The 18,306-nt window shown below is 47.9% G+C and overlaps 1 protein-coding gene and 1 long non-coding RNA gene across 5 annotated transcripts in view; both read left to right on the top strand.

Moving 5' to 3' along the window:
- The first annotated feature begins 2,411 nt into the window (after positions 1–2,411).
- Positions 2,412–6,780, top strand: LOC137443155 (uncharacterized). The gene is made up of 2 exons (XR_010987825.1): positions 2,412–4,176; positions 5,026–6,780. It is a non-coding gene; the product is annotated as an uncharacterized lncRNA (long non-coding RNA).
- A 2,895-nt stretch (positions 6,781–9,675) lies between these two features.
- TCF20 (transcription factor 20) overlaps positions 9,676–18,306 on the top strand; it is a 139,583-nt gene continuing 130,952 nt past the window's right edge. For all 4 annotated transcript variants that reach the window (XM_068142591.1, XM_068142595.1, XM_068142594.1 and 1 more), the window contains exon 1: positions 9,676–9,947. The gene's annotated coding sequence lies outside the window, so the exon portion shown is untranslated. The remainder of the gene's footprint in view (positions 9,948–18,306) is intronic.

Below are 18,306 nucleotides of genomic sequence, written 5' to 3'. Positions count from 1 at the left end.
GCTGAAACTGTTTAAAATGAGCCATGAGAGAGGAAGAGCAGCGTTTGGAATAGAAAAGGCTGTTCTAGAACAGTCGGTGCTAAAGTACTGGAAGGATCACAGCAGGTTCTGATCAATTAAATGGGAAAGTGAAAATTCCCAAGCACACTGGCAAGGCTGGGGGTTTGGGCTGCGCACTGAAGCTTGCAAACTCGGGGGGGGGAGGGAGTCTCTATGTTGATTTCAGTGGGCTTTGAATTCACCCTGCAAAGGTAAAAGGTGGCTGCAGGAGAAGAAGGAAGTCTCACAGCTATGTAGCCACAAGCTGATATTGCATCTATAGCATCGTGCGCCCTGGGCAGCTGCAGTCACATCAGAGCGTGTGAGAGAGGAAGGTATAAAATCAAAGGCTGAGAGAGCACAGATGGTTTTTAATGGTATGGAGTTTTCCAAGAGGAAAAACCTTCAGGCACAGGTAGGAGAGGCCAGGAAATATAATTTTCTATAATATTGGTATAGCTATTTTGTAGCAGAGATTTGTTCAGGAAAAAGAGGGTTATTTGGGCTTTTTGTCTTACCTGGCTCCACGGCCCAGGAGAACAGATGCAGAAAATGAGTATTACTGGCAAGGGGAAAGGAGTTCATTTTAAAGTGTTGAGCAATTGAAGGGGAAAAAAAAAAGAGAGAGAGAGAGATTAAGGATTGCTCACTCAGCTCCACAAAGCTGAGAGGTGATGACTGGCTTGTTGTGTTCACTCTGCATTTTTTGCCTTGAAATGGGTGGTGAATGGATTTCTCTTAAACTAAAACTGTGTCCTTAAGGTCCTCAGCTCCCCTTGCTTCCCCCAGCATGGTGCTGTCATGCACAGAGTGTGCTCTCAGGTTAGGGTGGTGTAATCTTTGATTCCCAGGTGTTGAGTCATCCCTTTATATTGACAAGTTTTCAGGGAAGTGGAGACCCATTACCAAAGTAAGCAGTGGTGCAAGGTAGAAATGTGCTACCTGCCTTCTTCTAAAGGGTGTTGGTGACATGGAGGTCATCTAGTCCCTTTGAAATAACTCCTTCACAATGGTTTGCAAATCTTAATTTGAGAAGACAAAAACTGGGATGCACTTGAGCAGTTCACTGGTTTGTTGGATTCATCCCTTTCTGCAGAGGAGGAGCTCTTGCATGTTCTGTCAAACATGCCAACTATATTTTGCCTTCAGCTGTAGATAAGAAAGACCTTGCTGTGGTGGGTAATAACAACGAAATGCATGTGCAAGGGGTAGTGCAACGTTGTTCTCCTTCATCTTTTCTGTCTTCTACTACTCTTATTTCTCCTTCTCAGGGGTGTCATTAATGTGCATCATCTCTAGATACCCAGCTAGGGCTGGTTCTTTAGCAAGGGAGGTGTTTGAGCAGCACCCAAGTGAAATGGCTTTTGCTTCTCTGGTTTGCACCACTGTCCCACCTAGCAGTGCCTTAAGGGCATGAGTCTGTGCCAAGTGCAGGGGCCTCTTCTTCCTGCTTGGCTGTCTCTTGGAAAGACCTGATGTTTCTTCTTGGCCATGCAATGCTGTGACCCTGTGAGACAGGGATTTAGGGAAGGCAGTGAGTGAAGCCACCAGATGGTGCCCTAGGTCCTCTCTGCTCCCTTTTCTGTCCCCTGCATGCCCACACCCCCCTGCCAGCTGCCCTGGTAGTCCTTAGGCCAAAGACTGTCAGGGGTGGAGGCTTAACAGCTATGCAGAATATCTCCAGCCGTGACTGTCTTCTACCCCTGGGCTTGGTGCTTCTGGTACCCCTCACAGCTCTGTGCCATGGTCAAGGTGCCACCAGCACCAGTGAAGAGATGAGGACAGGACAGATTCTCCTCCTTTTCACCTATGAGGTGTGGAGAAATACCTTCATTGGCTGCCAGCATCTTGTCCATGTGAGGAGAGTGGCTTCTGACACCATCACTGGGTCAGACTGGCACCCGAAATGCAATTGGCCAGATACTGGGGGCAGCTTGGAGCTGCCACCACTTTCTTTCACTGTTTGGAAACAGCATCTTGTCTGGGGTTTGGGAAAGTGTACAGAGTGTCCATGGTGAAAAATCCTTTGCAGCAGATGCTGCTCCTCTTCTTTGCTGTGTCAGGAAGCTGATGAAGGCTCTTTCTGCCTTCAGGGATTCTTTGGTGGTCAAGATTGCCTCTGCACAGTGCAGTATCATTAGGAGTTTATAAATAAAAAAGGAGGTCAGAGAGCACCAGTGCCAACCTGAGGAGAATGTAACTCCTCAGTGCTTTCTCTTGCTTTATTCCAGGGCCAGACAGTCTCTACTTACTGCCAGGGGTAAAAGGACAACACAGAAATGCAGGTTGTTAGTAACTAGTCTGTTACTAGGTACTTCACAACCTTTTAAGCTGCCAAACCCTGTTAGGAGCTGTGGATCTGCAAGGTTTGCAGCACCAGTGTGGCAACAACATGGTCACCTGGGGACAAAGCTTGATGGTGCTTCGACAACATCAGGAAGCTCCCATGAGAAGTGACACAGAAGGGCAAGCTGTCAGCTCCTGAGGCAAGGACTGTTCAGGCAGGAGGGGAGTGGTCCCATTCTGGGAGTCCTTCTTCTCATCAGCTGATGAACCTCTTCTGGAACTCCTCTTTTCCTTCAGCTCTTTTGAAAGACGTGGGTAGTGTTGAATTGCTCTGGGCCACATGAAGATTTGGATACACAGCTGGCAGGGTCAGGCAGGTCAGCCACCCTGCTTTCAGGAGTCAGAATGTAATTATCCAAATTGGAGCAGGGTGAACATGGGAAAGCTAACATATGGGATCCTTCTAAACTTTATGTCTTTTAACAACCAGCCAGGGCCTCTGGTTTCTATCTCATCTGAAAGGTTTGTCTGCCTACCATTTCATGCAATGATATTTCAGCAATTCCAGGGGTGATAATTGTAGCCAAGCTACCTGTACCACAGTGAGCTGTCCCTCCCTTGTGAGGGAATTAGCCCTCTAACGCTGCTAGTGGTGCTTTGGCCACGGACATGTGCCATTAAAACAAAAGATTTCAGAAGTCCTTACAAGACTCACTGTGATGTTTCAGCTTCACACGTGGAAAAAAACAGAGAGTCAGGAGGTCAAATGACTTTTCCAAAAGTGCAGAGGGTCAGAGGTGAAGTTGAGATCAGAATTCGGGTTCCTGTGTTCTTGTTTGTTCAGATAGGACCCAGTAGCTGGGTAAATAGGAGCTAGCTGAGATCCTTAGAGTTTCAGGAGAAAAAGAAGCTTCTTTCTGAGTCACCAGCACCAGTTTCTGTAGCACTTGGCTTCTCATTTTTGATTTCTCATGCAAGTATCGATCAGGCTCACATTTGCCTGGCTGAGGTCTGTTTGCTGTGGTAGCAGAGTTGCAGGAGGAGTTACCGCTCTGTGTTAGAGAGGTGTCTACTATTTTGTCAGTAAGGAAAGCTCGTTAGAGCCAAATTACCATGGAAAGCCCAAATCTGTATGCCGTAATTCCCCAAATGAGTGTCTGTGAAGAGAATGTGCTGAGTAGCTGCTCATCCACCCCATGAAGTCTTCCTGATTGCTGGAGAAGTTCCTGAGCTTGTCGAGAGGGTTTAGACAAAGAAGAGCAAATGGCTGCAGCCGAGTTACAAAGGTGTTCTCTGCTCATTTGGAAGGGAGGCAGGGAAGTCCCTATGATCCCAACAGACGCTGGAGAAGGTGTGAGGAGAGGCGATAATGCTGATAATTACGTGAATGGAAATGCTTGCCATTCTTTTTAATGTTTAAAGGAAACCACAGCTTTGAGGTGATGTAATTGCTGCTCGGGTGGGTTGTTTATTCAAGCAAAGCAGCTCTGCACTAGCACATGGGGAAGAGAAAGTAAAACTTCAGCTTGGCTTTTGCTTTCTTGGGATTTCTGTGCACTTTCAGACTCCTTCAGGTCAAGGCAGGGTGTGAATCTGAAGTGCAGCAGCTCTTCTGGCATGGTGACCTGTACTGACAGACCCTTTGCTAAGGAGCATGCAAAAACATAGGTGGGAGTTTTGAACAAAGCAGTTTAATAGAAGAATCACAGAATCACCAAGAAGCTGTAACTCCTCTGTCTTTTTTTCTCCCCAGAAGATTTAAAAACATCTTACTGTCCATAAAAAACAGGTTAGCTATTTTGGGTTCTTGCAGAGCTAAAATGAATGCAGCCTCTCTCATTTCCAGGCATGGTAAGTCACCAGCTATCAATTCTTAACTGCTTGATTATTATTGCACTTTCAGAGCAGACAATGCCTGTGTCCTAGCAGTTAGACAGGGGTTACATTTAATGGAAAGCAGGGAAAAAATCGTGATTTTCTTCTTTTCTTTAAATATAGCCTGCAAGGTAAGAGCATGACATTGCAGAGAGGCTTGTAGCATAGGTTGCCCTGAGAGAGATGGGCCATTAGGCAGGGTGCAAGCGAAACAGCCAGAGAGGATCATGATAAAGTAGGGGGGATGATGAATTAGTTTTAGCATATGCTTCAGCAATTCATTACAAGACTATCTCAAACCCAAATGTTGGCACACTTCTATTTGCTGCATGCTCATGTCTGATAGACCATGTTGTTTATTTAAACAAACAAGCAGAAAAGTGTCCTTAGAAGAGGATCACAGAATCGTTTGGGCTGGGAAAAAAACCCTTTAAGATCCTCCAGCCCAACTCTACCAAGTCTGTTGCTAAACCCTGTCCCTCAGCAGCACATCTATGTGTCTTTTGAAAACCTTCAGGGATCTTCCTTCATGAAGATCATGACATTTCTGTGCAGAGAAAGGCCATTTAATGTCAACAGTTATGGGCGGGCTACACCTTTGTGTTTGTCATGTATGGTTGGACTGATAATTGTCACTGCACATGGCTCCCTAAGGGGTCTTGTGAAAAAAAATAGACCAGGTTAGACAAGACATTAAATCTGGGGGGTTGGGGGTTTTCTTTCCCCAACCGTGTGTGTGGCATGTCCAGGATGAACAGCAATATGGTGGACCAGCCCTTGCTTGGGAGGAACATACACTGACAGGTCTCCTTTTCTGTATGACAGGCAGGCCAGAAGATGAGATGTCACAGTGTGATGTAAAGGTGTTACAGGCACAAGTTGGTTTTCCTATGTTAGAAAAAGGATTCATCTGAAGGTTTTCCCTCTAAGGGACATTAAAGCCTCTGATTTTTTTCCCCCTTTCCAATTAACTGCTGTATCTGGATGCTACAGACTTCTTGGGAGAGGTAAGTGCTGGCCACCTACTCAAAGGTCTGTATAATCCAAGGTAACATTGTGGTGACAATATTAAAACACAGGAGGGCCATCACCATTGTTCTTACCAGATGATGAACCAGTGACCTCTCAAGTAAATCCCAGTGGTAAAGGGAAAAATTCTGAGGATACACCTCCCCCCACCCTGAGTAGAGCACTTCTGTCATGGTTACCTGCTGGAACTAAGCGTGGTTATTTCAGTCTACAAGTGTCTTCAGCAGTGGCGTAGAGAAGGGAATGTTTCCACCATCTACTGAGCTGAGACCTATTGCTCTGCAGATATCCCAGTTAGTGGGCAGTTAAACGGTCCCAAAGGCCTATTGTCCTCATCTAATCCCTTCCTGCAGCAGGGTTTCCTAAAGTTGTTTCTTACTTGCTTCGCTCCATCCAGTTTTGTGTGAATCAGGTGATGGGAGCTCCTCGGGGATGCTGTCTTGCAGCCTTGCAGATTAATGTTTCCTTTGCTTAATTTAATTTACATTTATACTCCCTCAGACAACTCTTAAACAGTCTTTCTTGCTCCCTGGTGCTTCTGCACCCCTGAAGTTCTCACACACAATTCCCGTGATGCTCTTCACGGTTGTTATTTGGCCAACCTACACACACTGTAATCCCTTCCAGCTTTTTTATCAGTTGATGTTCCTCCTTTTTTTTTTTTTTATATATATATATATTTATTTTTTTTTATTTCTTTCCCTCCAAGTTGTTGACATCAAGCTAGCACAGAGCTGTCCAGAGCTAAACATGTCTTCAAACTGCGGTCTCACCACTATATTAAAAAATGGAACTATTGCCTATATCTTTGAGAAGAGGTCTCTGCCTTTACAACCCCAAATTAAATTAACTGCATGATTTTTGCTGCCATATCACATTGCAAAAACATATTAAATCTGCTGTCTACTGTCTCCCTGAGGTCTTCTGGTATTTCTGCTTTCAGTGCTGGAGCACAGATGATTCCTCTCTTCACCTCAGTCTCTGTCTTCAGTAGCTCGTATGTTGTACCTACTGCCTTTTTAGACACGTGGGATTGCTCAGGGTTCCTCTTTGAGGAACAGCAGTGTGGTCCCTTACACATAAGTAAATTCTCTCTGTCTTTTTTAGCACAAAATGATCTGTCTGCAAGCTGTCCTATGGTAATCCGCCTCAGTGCAATTAAAAGGCATGTTACTCTGTTTGGTTCCCAGGTTTTCCTATGTGTGACTGTATGGTGCCCTGCCCTTTATCTTGCTAATCTGCAACATACTGTTTGAGCCTCACACTCTGAGGAGCACAGGTTAGAAACTGCTCCTGAAGAAAGGGAAGCATTGTTCTTTCCTTAGGAAGTTTCTGTCCCAGCTGTCAAGAGTGAGGATTAGTTTTCCTTTGGTGGGGAGCGGCATATTAAAATGTTGCTATGTGCTGGAGACATCTTTCTATGGGTAGTTCAGCACTGAAATTATCTTCCCTGGGAAATAAGGTCTATCACAGAAATTGCCATCATTCTCATTTTCGCTGGTCTGAATGCAGAGCAACATGAAAAGAGGAAAGGGGAAAAAAAAAAAATAACCAAGCCTTGCATAATTTTCTTCCTGGGGAGAGAACAAGGAAAAGAAAAGCAAACCCTGCGTGTGACAGATGTTATTCAGAGCAGCTAATGCAGTCCTAGAAGGTTCCTTGGATATTATCTTTATGAAAACAGTATAAGGATCGATACAGAAGGGAATACATTTTATCATATTCTATTTCACAGATAAGAGAATGTGGAAGAATTGGTTAGAGTGGGCAAGACATTAAAAGTAAAAGTGATGTTGCAGTTGGGGTGGTCTAGAGATCCTAAGGAAGCAAGGTTTGTGGCAAAAGGTAATATGTTTTATTAGATCAACCGATACAGCTGGAAAAAGCAAAGAAGCGCTTGGGCTCAGGGTCCCTTTTATCAGACCTGACAGAAAGCAGCAATATTCAAGTTAACTAGAGGTTAGATGCAATTGCTCTTAGTGTAATCTAATTATATTAATCGACAACTAGAGAGAGAAAAAAAGAAGGGGAAAAAAGAGAGAAAAGGAGCACCTCTGCAGCGGAAAGGGGTGTGAGCAGAAGTGACTGACAGGCTGCCGGCTCTCTGCTGGACCACTAGCGAAAAAGGGTTGTTTATGCTGGTGACAAAGGGAGAGGTCGGCGGGGAGGTGGTAATGGGACAGGAAGGGAACACCTCCATTAAATCCACGAGTTTTTAGTATCTAGGGATTGTAAATTTTAATGCCTAACTTTATCTTTTGGGGAACATTTTGTAGGTCATCTGTGGGAGGACTGGGGCGGGGGGGTTGAGTTGTTGCTCATCTGACAAATGCTCTCCTAATGATGAGTGCATGTTTCTGTCCTTTATTGGCCGGCTGTGTGCTCTCGTTCTAAGGCAGCGATTATTTAGGCTCATTCACGTGGTTTCTGTGGGGTATCTCGTGGGCTGGGAGAAGTGATGAACTGTGGAGATTTGGGACGAGTACCTGCAGGAACAAAGAATTTTGGTGGCTTTGCTGTGGGAGGAAGGGCATTGATTATGCTGTCTGTGGAGCGGCACTGGTGTATTTCATGTTTGATGCTCTGGCAGTATCTGGTTCCGTTTCATGTGTTTTCATCTGCGGATTTGCTCCCTGTAATGAGCTGGGAAAGGGAGAGCCTGAAGGTTAGGAAAAAAAGACGCAGCAAGGGGGGGGGGGGGGGGAAGAAAAATCAATCAATCTTTCAGAGGCAGTAATTAGCAAGATTATTTTCTTTGTGGATTTTAGCATGGAATATTATCACTATCAGGAGCACGTGGTGGTGGGAGGGAATGCTACAGCAGAGACTCTAAAATAAAAAGCAGCAAACCAAATTTGCAGAAAGCTAATGTGGTCAGAGACCTTGCCAGCCCTCGTTAATTTTGGTTGCGCTAGACAAACACCGAATAAACCTTGATCGCCTGAAAAGTGATTTTCTGGAATTGCTGTTGTTGCTGTTCTACCTTTTATTGTACTGAATTCGTAGCTCTCTTGCTGGAAGAGTGACCTTGCTGAATAAAGCAGGCCACTGTTCCCTCGGACCAGGTGCAGCAGTATCTGCAGGGCTGGCTGAACCTCACAGCTTCTCGGTGCGTTTTGGATGGCTGATGGTCTTATTGCATCCGCTTTATAGAGGAAGTTTTATGGTCTGTAGGTTCTTGTGTATGTGCTGGCTTGCAGGGCACCATTTTTTAATGTCAATTTTAGTGTCTAGAAAGCTGATGCCAGTGTAGGAGCAATCTTGGGACTGACTAGAGCAGCAAGGAAGCTGCTCATTGAATTTGCAGTTTTATTTGATGAAGCAGGCTGAGTGTTTCTTGAGCTGTCTGCCTTTCTGATAGAAATGTCATCTATATTTCCTACATACTGCTTGGCTTGGTGGTGTAATGTTTTTCAGACATGACTTGTGAAGAAAAATGGCATATTGGGACATTAAAGAGCCGCAGAAAGGTGATCTCTCTCTGCCCCCTACTTAGAGCTTGGCAAACAAAAGGAGATGAGTAAATGCTGTCTGAAAAAACGAGCTGGATGCTTGCTGCATGATGTAGCAGATACGGAAATTTCACGTGGCTAAAAAACAAAAAAAAAGAAAGAAAAAGAGTTAAGAAAAAGTCCTTTGGAAGCTGTTAAATATGAAGCCCCCAGCTGTGGGTTGGAAAGTGCCTGGCTGCTGGTCGCAGGGGATTCCTCTGAGGCGGTGTTGCAGTCTGCTTGTTGGAGCAGACAGGCTGTCTTACGGTTTGTATCTTCGGCACTCTGAGAGGCAGGGTGCTTATCTGACTCAGTACTGCCATTTCTCTGATGTCTTCTAGAGAAAACGAGGGGCTTTCCTCTCTTATGGCAAGCCCCAACTAGAATGCACATTAATTACATTTCAGTTTACTTTCCAGACTGCTGCGGCAGGCCCAGGCCTATGCATCGGGGCCTGAAGTGCAGCAACAGAAGCCTCAGTAGAGGAGCAAACCCCCAGTTCAGGTGTCCACTTTATCCACTCCTACTCCACGCCGGCAAAGCCTCTGCCAGCCTGACCCCTCTGCCGCTCTACAGCACATCCCTAGGCGTGAGGCGGCCGTCCCTCCAGGAAAGCCAATGCCTGCCCCAAGGCCCACGGCGGCTGTTTTCCCCCTGTGGCAGGGCCTTCCCGGAGCGAGAGCAGCCGGGCCAGGGCAGAGGCTGATTGCCCCCGCCAAAGCCTGCGGGTCAGAGCGAGCCCGCCGCGCCGCCTCCCGGGAGGCGAGAGCGGGAGCCGGGGGCGGGCACGACGACACACCACGGGGAGCCAGCGCCCGCAGCAGCGCCGTCCCTCGCCGCCTCCCCCTCCAGGCAGCGCTGTGAGATGCCAGATCCCTCCTCCACGCCCGGCCCTGCCGAGGGGGCCCGCCCCGCCGGCGGCTCCTCCTCCTCCCCCGCTGCCGCCGCCGTTCTGCCAGCAGCCAGTCGGGCCTGAGACCCGCGCCCGGCTGCGGGGCCTGCCCTGTGCGCCGGCGGAGGGCGGGCGGGAGAGAGGAGGGAGACAGGAGGCAAAAACATAAAGAGAAAGCTGCGGAGACCGAGCCCGCCGCGTCACATGAGCTGACAGGATCCGTACCCGCTCCCCTCCGCGCAACAAAGACTCGAGAGCCCCACTGCCCGCCGCGGGACGGGACGGGGCGGGGCGGGGCTGGGCTGCCATGGGACCCTGAGGGCCGGCCCCCACAGGTAAGCGGCGGCCGTCGCGGCGGCTGCCCGCCCCCTGCTTCACCTCGCGCCTGGGGTCGTCCCCGCACCCCGCGGCAGGGGCGGGGCAGGGCAGGGCTTCCACCCTGAGGCAGGGGCGTCCCGGAGGGGCCGGCACCCCCACTCTCCTCTTTGCTCCCCTCGTTTGTTCTGAGGTGACTTGTGTTTCTCGTGTTCTGTGTGCGCCCGTCCCGGTGTGCGCGGTGTTTGCTGGGGGTTGGTTTGTTTTCCAGCGGGCTGTAATCCGAGCTCTGCCCGCGCCCCCCGGGGCCGGCGCGCAGCGGGAGGAGGACCTGCCGCCCTCCGCTCCCTCCGCCGCCGTCCCCGCCTGTGAAGGGCGGCCGGGCAGGTCCGCGCCGGTGCACAGGGGTCCCGCAGCCGGGCCTGCCGGTGGCGGGGCGGTCTCTTTGGGGCTGCTGAAAGCCGGGGGAAGCGCCGATGCTTCCCTCAGGCAGCCGCTCGTCCCTTGGCGTGGCTTTCTGTCCGGCTTTCCTTGTGCTACCGCCGCTGCCTCCAGTTCCTTCAGATCATTTTCTTTTTATGGAGAGCGAAGAGCTAACACCATGTGGTCTTGTGCTCTGCCTTCCCCCTCCTTCATCCATGCTTCCTTCCCCTTTATGCACACCTCTGGCTTTTCAGAAGAATACGAAGGTGATCTTTCTTGTGCTGAAGCGCCATCCCGTTTAGGAGCTGCCTTTCCCCAAACCAGATGACTGCTTGTGGTGGCAGGCAGCCTCATGCTCAGCCGGGACTTGCCCACCGTGTCTGGAAGTTGTTGACAGTGGCACATGTGCCACATGCTCCTGCAGCAGCCACCGAGGCTCACGGCTGGAAACTCCCATGGGAGCCCAGGCGGCAGCAGTGTGGCGAGACCTGCCCCCGGGTGACAAACACCCTGCAAGGCCAGCGTCTGAAGCCGCCTCTTGTTTGGAAAGGGCCTTCCCTGGAATTTGCTGCTTGTGGGCAGTTAGAGTGTTGGGGGTGTGGAGGTCAGGAGAAGTTTATGGGTAGGAGAAGGAGGTCCTGGTTCCTGGCCTGCAGGGAGGCAGGGTGGCATGGGGGCAGGCCGGAGGTCTGGCAAGGGGGATGATGAACAGCCTGGGCAGGGGTCTTGGCCAATCTCTCTGTGTATGGCATGGTGTGATGCTGCTGAAGGGAGCAGCTTTATGTGTTGGAGGCGGTTTTTTTTTCCTTTCTTTTTAAAAATCCCCTATTTTTGGCTCACAACCTTCTGCTGCCATATGAAAATCTGCTGCTGGGAATGGCTAGCATCTTCCTTCATACACCAAGTGGCTGCCTGGCTTGAGCCTCAATGCAGGCGCCTGTTAACCCGGGCTCTGTTCAGCTGGGAGTGTCTCTGGGAAGGAGTCTTCCCATGTGTGATTATCTTGGCTTGCAGGAATGGAGAATAAACCACAGTTGCCTTTCAGAGGGAGGTGCTAGGCTGGTTTTGATAATTGTGTCAAATCTCTTTAGGTCAAAATTAAACATCAGTAAAGCTACAAGGTGAGGAGAAACAAGCCGTCTGCCGTCCTCTGGGTGCCCAATATCTGTGAGGATGGAAACAGCCCTGGCAAAGCCGTTGTGTTCAGGTGGTGGGGTTGGACTATGGTTCAAGCAGTGGGAAATCAGCTGCACTCCAAGGAAATCAGTGGAGAGACGGGAAGCCAAGGGTGTGTAGCTGCACAGCTAATACGTCCCAAGATGTTTCCCAGCAGCTCTTGCTGCAGGCTTTGGAAAGAAAGGGGGTGCATGAGTGAGGAGATTGGGCAGGTACTGATGTCAGCTTCAACTGTTCAAAGACTGCAAGTTGGCCCACTCGTGCTACCCCCACCCCAGCATATTTAAGGACTTTCATTGGGGACTTTGTTGGTGTCCTTCAGGGTGAACCAGATTTGCAAGTTATGCATGTCTTCATGAAGACTTGGACTTGGAGTTTATATTTAATGAAAGCCACAAATCTTATGTAGGGTAGCTTCAGTTAGTGCCGCAAATGCTCCAAAAGAGGGCAAAACTGCAAAAGAAGGCAATACTGATGTTAATTGCTCATTTTTCCCTAAATCTTCCCTTTGCCAGGATTCTTGTCCTCACTCCTCCTTGCAAGTGTTTCTTGGTCCTGGGGGGGGACAGAAGGAAACTTGTCAATAGTCAGCTTAGCTTCAGCTGATTAGAGTTGAGAGTATGACTGATTTTAGATCTAACCAGCTGTGTCATGAGGGCCTGGACTGGGACCCTGACAGTTTGTTTCATATGGGTCATTAACTGCCATGGAAGACTAATGGCTGTGGCTGACAACTTGTGTCTTCACAAAATAGGAGGAAAGGTTGGCTTCTCCCCTAGGGTGGATGGAAGGTTTGAAGTGAGAGTTAGTTCATCTGTCCCTTCCCTTCAAAAAAATGTACAGCACATTTCTGAAACTGAGTCATCAGATGCAATTTATTTCAAGTATTTTAAAGCTGTTATGAATCTGATGCACTTTGACCCCATGCTCACTGGAAGTTTTAAGACTGTCTTGCTCAGATTTGCCTTGGCTGGGCTCAAAAAGGTGATAAGGGAGTTTCCTTGCTGCTGCCCTTTTAGATCTTACTCCTGCCATACAGCATCCTCTCTACAGAGGTGGTATAGGAGCTACATAAACTACTCTGTCCTGTCTTTCTGGGCAGCCTTTGCTGACAGAAGTGAGCTGGTAGCAGGTAAGGTTGGAAGCAAGGAGGAGTGGAATGATTTGAAGCCCAGTGCTCAGGAGAAACTGGGAAGGGAGTGTGCAAAGCTCTTGTTTATCAGTCAAGCTTGTGCTGAAGGCTGTGCTGCCTCCCCCTGACAGACCAGCACTGCCTTTTCATTCTCTGAGCTGTCCTCGAGAGATGCAGCACAGCATTGGCTGCGTGGTGTGCAGAGGGCAAACTCCCTCCAAAATCACTCTGTCATGGAAGCCATAACAAGGATGCACACAGTCAGAAATGAGTATTATTGTCCAGTGACCTGGCCAGGGTTGTGTAATGACACCAGTGAAAGGCAGAAGGTTTTGTATCCCATAAACTTGGTTCTTGCTTCAGGGTGAACCGCAAGGCTTTTGCAAACGTTGAGTCTGACGGCTCCCTGGTAACTGCAAATAGATGTGAATGCTAATCACTTGAAACAAGTCCTTAAAAATAAGAACAGACACAGATGCAGCCTATAGGCAGGAAAATGAAGGAAAAGCTAATTGCAGATTATTTTTTTTTTTGGGGGGGGGTGTATATTTTTAAATCATGTTTAATCCTGCATGTATGATTCTGCTGGTGACCCAGCAGCTCCACCAGTTTATTCATTTATTTAAAACAGCTTTGCAGTTCACCTTGAAAACTGCTTCCTGCCATATGGTTATATTATTTTTCTATGCCATGGTTCGGGTTTTTTTTGTTTTTGTTGCTAATTATCAAGACCATTTGCTTTAAAATAGGTGTTTTTAATTTCACAGCCTTGTTTGCCTCTCCTGCTTGATCCTGCCCTGGAGTCAAGAGGCTGTGTCTGTTCATTCTCCATGGCAACAGGCTGTGATTTACTTATTTCAATTTAATTAAAAAGCAGCTATCAAATTCTAGTCATCTTATATGTGCCTTATATTAGAAAAAATATCAGTGGATCAGCCTCCACAGCAGATCTGCCAACCTCAAAAAGAAATGATTCCCAGCCTGACCCACTGTTTGTTTGGTTTTGTTCTCAGTCCTTCCCCTCTGGAAGAGTTTAAGAGAGGTGGGAGTGCTGTGGCCTGTTCTCAGGTGGAGCAGATGTGGGACACTGGACTGGTGTCATGATAGGAGTCAAATTCCAGACTCCTGTGGCATCACTGATGACATTGGTGTGCCAGTTTATACTGCAGGACTGCTGGTTCAAGCAGTTGGGTGATAGGTTGGACGCAATGATCTTGAAGGTCTCTTCCAACCTGGTTTATTCTATTCTATTCATTAGGTCACCTCCTTCCTGCTGCTATCGCGCAGCTGTCAGGAGGCTCTGGGGCTTAATGGGCTGGTTCCAATGCCCCAAACTTTGCCTGGAAACGAGATCATGAGTTGCATCTCCTCTCCATGGACTGCTGTTTGCAGGGGCAGGCACTTTTCTGCAGCAGCTACATCTGCTGAGCCATTTTGGGGGCTTAGTGCGAGGTTGTGATGCAGTTGCAGTCTTAGATGAAAAAGGCACAACTGTCAGTGGGCACAAACATCTGTCCCTGCTGCAGTGAAAAAGCAGAAAATGGCAGGGCAACCAGAAGTGTTACAGTGTTTATCAGCTCTCTCCAGATGAGAGGTTTTTACAAGTCCAAATCCTTTGTGTTGTGTTTGGCTTCTGGGTCCACCTTGAGGCCTGTTTGTTTTTTGATGTGTGCACCATACGGCATTTGGGTTTCAGCTAGTCCCAGCAGAGAAGCCTACAACACCCTGTTGGTTTAAGCATGTCTGGTATCTGTGTGCAGGCTAGAAATGAAGGTCTTAATGCTAAATGAGTTTTCCAAGTGCTGTGGTTCTACAAATACTAGCTTGTGTCAGTTGGGGACAGGCAGTTGTTGGCTAAAGGAGGACTGTGTCAGGGAAGGATCTTGGGGATGGATGGAGGAGCGTAGTGAATTTGTGAACCTGCAGGTTTGGTAGTAAATGGATGGAATTCAACCATTGTAATTAAGGGGTGCCAAAATTATCACTCCTTTTTGTCTTCAATGCCAACCCCTCAGTTCTTATGAGGACAGACTGAAAGAGTTGGGACTATTCAATCTGGAGAAGAGAAGGCTCTGAGGAGACCTTATTGTGGCCTTCCACTATCTTTAGGGGGCCTACAAGAAAGCTGACGAGGGACTTTTTAGGGTGTCAGGTAATGATAGGACTAGGGGGAATGGGACAAAAATAGAAATGGGTAGATTCAGATTGGATGTTAGGAAGAAGTTTTTCACCATGAGGGTGGTGAGACACTGGAACAGGTTGCCCAGGGAGGTGGTGGAAGCCTCATCCCTGGAGGTTTTAAAGGCCAGGCTGGATGTGGCTCTGAGCAACCTGATCTAGTGTGAGGTGTCCGTGCCCATGGCAGGGGGGCTGGTCCCTTCCAACCCTAACAATTCTGTGATTATTTTCCTTGAAGGGACTGCTCAGATGACTCAGCCATGTGTGTCAGTACTGTTTGCTTCCTAGAAGACGCTGGACCTGCTGAGTTGAACTCAACTCAGGTGCTATTTCTGAGCTGTGCTAATGTGTGGAAGAAGAAAAAGTTGGCCGTGCATTTTTATTAAGCCTTAAGGAGCAGTTATCATCAGAGGAGTGCCTGCACAAAACTGCACTTCTCTCTTTTTTTCCCTTTTTTCTCTCTTTAGTGTTGCTTCTCTCAGTGCTTTTTCAAAGTCACCGCTGGCAAGCTTAATAACAGATGTAGGTTCTTGTGCCTCCTAGCCCTGCCAAAGCCCATGAGGCTACGGCAGCAAGCATTGGACTCTCGCCTGGCTGATTTATCTTCATCAATTAAAATTATGTACAGAGTTCCTGGCTGCAGGTTCCTGGTGTTCATACACTGATTGGGAAGGCCCTCTTCAAGCCTGTGAGATTAACACACAAGCATGTGTGTGCTAGTAAAGCGAGCATGTGTGGTGTCTGGGGTGCTGAGCACTAAATCTGAACTCTCATGATGTTGTTCCTAATAAAAATGGAATAAAACCGAGCGAAACCTCCAGCTTTTGTTTTTTACTGTACAGAGCAGATACATTCAAGGAATTTATATCCAACTGGTAACATCCTTAATTCTTTATTACTGCTTTTACTAGAGTGCAGGCATGATCTGTATTCCTTAAGAGTTCATCTGTGCCTCCTGCTTATCCAGCTTTGAAGTAGACCTCGCTGATATTAATTTCTGTATAGCCTGTAACCTCATCTATAAAATGAAGAGAATACTTCATACAGGCAGCTGTGAAGTTACATTTATTGTCTGTAAATTGCTTTTAGTAATTGAGCAGAGGAGGTGGAGAGGAATAAAGACAGTGGAGTAATGTGGGCTTCTTTTTTTTTTTTAATTGAAAGAACTGTGTTATTTTTGTTCATTTGATGATAGAGGAGCTGATGGGGAAGGAAAAAAATGCTTTATCAAGAGCACCCTGAAACTAATTGTTAAGTTTGTAACGCTAACAGACATTTCTGAGCATAGTGGTGAAGGCAGCCATCTTGTTTGACAATAACAGAGTCCAACTGTTCCTGAGAATCCTGCAGTACCCTGCATATTTCTGTCTGCTTTGGGTCTGCTCAGTTTCAGTGTCACTCTCTACCTGTGTTGCTGCCTTCGTCAGCCGCTTCAGAAATGCTATTGGTAGCTCGTGCCTGGCAGTAGGTGAAACTCCTTTGTTTAAGGTGGTAAGCTAACACCTCTATTGCAGGCTTTTTAGCTGGCCCTTTTATTTTGTGCTGACTGGTGTACTTGTAGGGTGAAACCACGATTTCACGTGGCTAAGGATGGATTTTCTTGCTGTGTCTGAACCAATCTAACCACTTGTCCCTTCTAAGAGGGGTGGTCATGCCTTGCTCCTGGCTTTGTGGATGTATTCCTCGCCTTGTGCCGGCTCTGCTGCTAAATGGATCCTGCTTGTTCAGCTTTTGAAAAGCTAACTTGTTACAAAAAAAAACCCAACCAAAAAAAGAGTAGTTTCCTCCTGTGACAGAGAACTGAGCCTGCTCTCCAGGTCTAGGCTAGCATCAGAGCTGCACACAGGAGGGGTGAGATTTGTTTTGCCAGCAATGAAAGGTAGGGAATGAAAGGAAGGTGGAAATGCACCCCCCTACACACACCTTTTTTGGCAGCAGTGAACTATTAGCCTGGTTCAGCTGTAATGTGAAACCTTACCCTCAGCCTTCATTTTTAGGTCCCTCCCTTCCCCTCTGCTCCTCTTATTCTTTCCCTGAGATATACTTGTGTGCCTCCAGATGCTGACTCCATTCCCAAACAGGGCTTTCAAAAAGGGGAAAAAAGGGAAAAGGTTGACATTCAGTGTCTGCAGTAAGAGCGATACTGTGGTTCCCAAGAGCCTGTTGCTCACAGCCCAGTGCTAGGAGCCTTGGAATTATTAGTATTATTATTATTACACTCATATATTATTATTAAAGAGCTCAGAGATAGTAGCTGTAACCCTTCCCTGTGAGAGGGCAAGAGGAGACTGCCTGAGGTGATAGCTGCAGACTGGGTCTGTGAAAGGCCTTCCCCAGGCATGGTGATGGTGGCTGTCTGGACTGGGGCTTTGGAGCTGGTGGGACCAGGAGGTCCCTGAAGCCTGGAATAAATGGCAAGGGCAGGGAAGTGTCCAGAGAATCTTCTGGTGAGCCTGAAGCTGAGTACCACAGCACCAGGAGGAAGTCTCTCCATCTCTGAACTGTGACTTGGAGTTGTTCCAGGTGCTGCTGCCTAACTAATTTTCAGGCACTAACAGAAATTGGGAAGGCCTCCTGGGACGCTGCTGTGGTACTGCAGAGCGGTGCTCTCTCGCTTCAGGGATGCGATGAAAGCAGGGGTGTGCAGGAGCTCAGACTCCATGGAAACTGGCCAAGGCGAACTTTGCTTCTGCTGCCTGCTGTTTACAGCGTTTCCACCTCGGCTTTGCCGGTGATGGATCGGTGTATCTGCCTCAGCCCCTGCTGGCTGCAGGGAGGGGAGATGTGTCACCTAATGAGATGCATGCCCAAGTGTCTACTTAGCAGGGCCACAGTGCAGGTCAGAGTGTGCGCTGGGGAGACTAGAGGGAGGCGTCTGTTGGCTTACAGCTTTATGGCTAGAGGAGAAGATACTGTGTCTGTCTGGTGAATTTTATACAGCATGAAGGTGAAGATGATGTCAGTGAAGAGTGGCATGCCAGAGGCAGCTGGATGCGGGGAGCCTTTGCCTGTGTGGACCGACTGAGGAGCCGTACCTGCGGGAGGGGCAGGCTGCAGGCGGTGCGCTGCACAAGTTGGGAATGTTTGTGCAGCCGTTTGCAAACAAGGGAAGCAGTAGGGAGAGATGAGGGAATTTGCTCCAACTTGAGAGTTGTTAGAGATTTGTCTCATGCTGTACTGCAGTTGGTTGTGGCTTTGTGGGGGTTGAGGTGGGTTTTTTTAAAGCATTTAAGCCTAAATTCTTCTCCTTGGTATGTGAAGGCATTATGGCAAGAGAAAGATTATTGTAGGGTTGTGCTGCTTTGCATGGTAAGATTATACACTGGGTGGCTGTTAGAGTGGATTTGTTTTCCAAGGATGGAGTAGAAGAAAGGAAAGAACCAGTGCATTGATACTGAATAATGGTACCACTGGATCTGCTGGGCACAAAGTGTCTTTGTTTTCAAGGATATGTTTTTAAATAAGAAAAT

This window comes from Melanerpes formicivorus, unplaced genomic scaffold, assembly GCF_026170545.1.
Source record: "Melanerpes formicivorus ecotype bairdi unplaced genomic scaffold, bMelFor1.0.p_v2 SCAF_8, whole genome shotgun sequence".
Lineage (NCBI taxonomy): Eukaryota > Metazoa > Chordata > Aves > Piciformes > Picidae > Melanerpes > Melanerpes formicivorus.
Note: the sequence above shows the minus strand (reverse complement) of the source record. Positions and strands in the feature narration are given on the sequence as shown.